Below are 1,831 nucleotides of genomic sequence, written 5' to 3'. Positions count from 1 at the left end.
CAGATAAATGTGCTTGGCTTTGACCCTTTCTGACCCTTTCCTGTTGTACCTACTTGACCTCTGGACTCACCTGATTGGGAACTCTGAGGGGATGGTCTGATGGGAAAGCCCAACCTCCTGGATGGTTGATGATGGAGACTGAAGCTCTCTGCCCAGACAAGACAGCAGGGAGGAGGCAAGCACTGGTCTCTTAGACAAACGTGGGACTCCAAAAGCAACAACCAGGTCCCATGTAGCTCAAAGTTACACATGATGAAAGACTAGAAATGAGGAAATATTTACAGCTCCTTATAGCTGCTCATTAGGTACATTTCTCTCTTGTTACTCCAACTCCTAATCATATGATTTCCCTGTGGATCTGGACAGGGTGGAAAGTGTTTCTAAAGATTCTGTGTTCCCAAAAGACCACAGAAGGCAAGTGAATCCATGTCTACTAGCTGGTCCTCACAAAATCTGTTGGCTTTTGAAGAACTAACCTGCCAGCACATTATCCCAACCCTGATTTAAGATATTTCTTGTGTGGGTTAGAAAACTTAAATCTCCAAATATTGACTTGTGTTAAGGACAGAGACCCATGATATCTACATAAAATTGCTACATTTCATTTCATCAAAGGGGAGAACTAACCCTCACTGTGAAATATTTGTGAATTATAGGAAATATATTTAGATTGTTTTCACTATAATCTAAATATAGAATAAGAAAATAAGTAGATTCTTCTCTGTAGTCTCCAGAAGAAACTTAGCCTTGCAAATATCTTCATTTTATCCCAATGAGACCTATTTCCTGTTTCTGACCTCATGAATTGTAACAGCATAAATGTGTTTGTTTTAAAACTCTAAGGTAGAAATTTTACAATGGCATTGAAAAGTAAATACAAACATTTATCCAATGAAATTTTGTTCAGAAGGCTGAGATTACGTGTCTGAATTCATTCATTTAGTGTACTCTAGGTAACGGAACCTTGTGTTGTAATCCCCCTTAAGTAGAAGTAATTTATAATCAGTTGGAGATATTCTGCCTTTTTATCTGGTAGAGAATTTCTTATTGTATAAATGTAAATGTGCTTCAGATTTTAATATTTTTGAAGCATTAAAATAGGAAAAATAATTCATCATTTAAGTTCATGTCTATCATTTACTTGAAATCTTCATGTCTAAATTTCTACATCATTTCATTTTATATCAATTCTAATATTCTTTCTTTTTACTTCTATACTCTTCAACTTCCCCTTAAGTTTCTTTTCAACATAAAACATGAGATTACAAATGAATCTGTGTCCATATAAGTGTGCATGTTACTTTGGAATAATTATGTATATGAATAAACACATACATACACAGACTTTAATTTTAAACATTTTATTTGTGTTCATTAAAATATATCCACATATCTCATTCATCTGAAGTTATGTTTACTAACCCATATTAACTTCAGAAATAAGGAAATTGAGACTCAGATAGATTAAATGTTTAATAATTTCATTAAGAAGCCATTAAAGTTTATTGTGCTTTTTCTCGATGGAATCCTGAGGTATGGGCTGTAATTTTTACATGGCTTTTATACTCCAAATTGTTCATTTTAATCATGTTTAGTTTATATCATGCAATTATACTTCAATAAACTATGTAGAATAAAAAAAAACCAGGATACAAAGATCATATAGCTGATTCACACTCAGAAATTATAGGAGGAATCTCTTCTACCTGGGAAGAAAGCAAAGTGTCATGGATATAGAATGAATAGAAATAAGATAAAGCAATTCACATTTAGTGCAAAAAAAAACATGAAATAGAAGATAAACTTAAATATAATAGTGTAAATTGACTAT

This window comes from Myotis davidii, unplaced genomic scaffold (genome assembly GCF_000327345.1).
Source record: "Myotis davidii unplaced genomic scaffold, ASM32734v1 scaffold949, whole genome shotgun sequence".
NCBI lineage: Eukaryota > Metazoa > Chordata > Mammalia > Chiroptera > Vespertilionidae > Myotis > Myotis davidii.
This window is presented reverse-complemented; position numbering follows the sequence as displayed.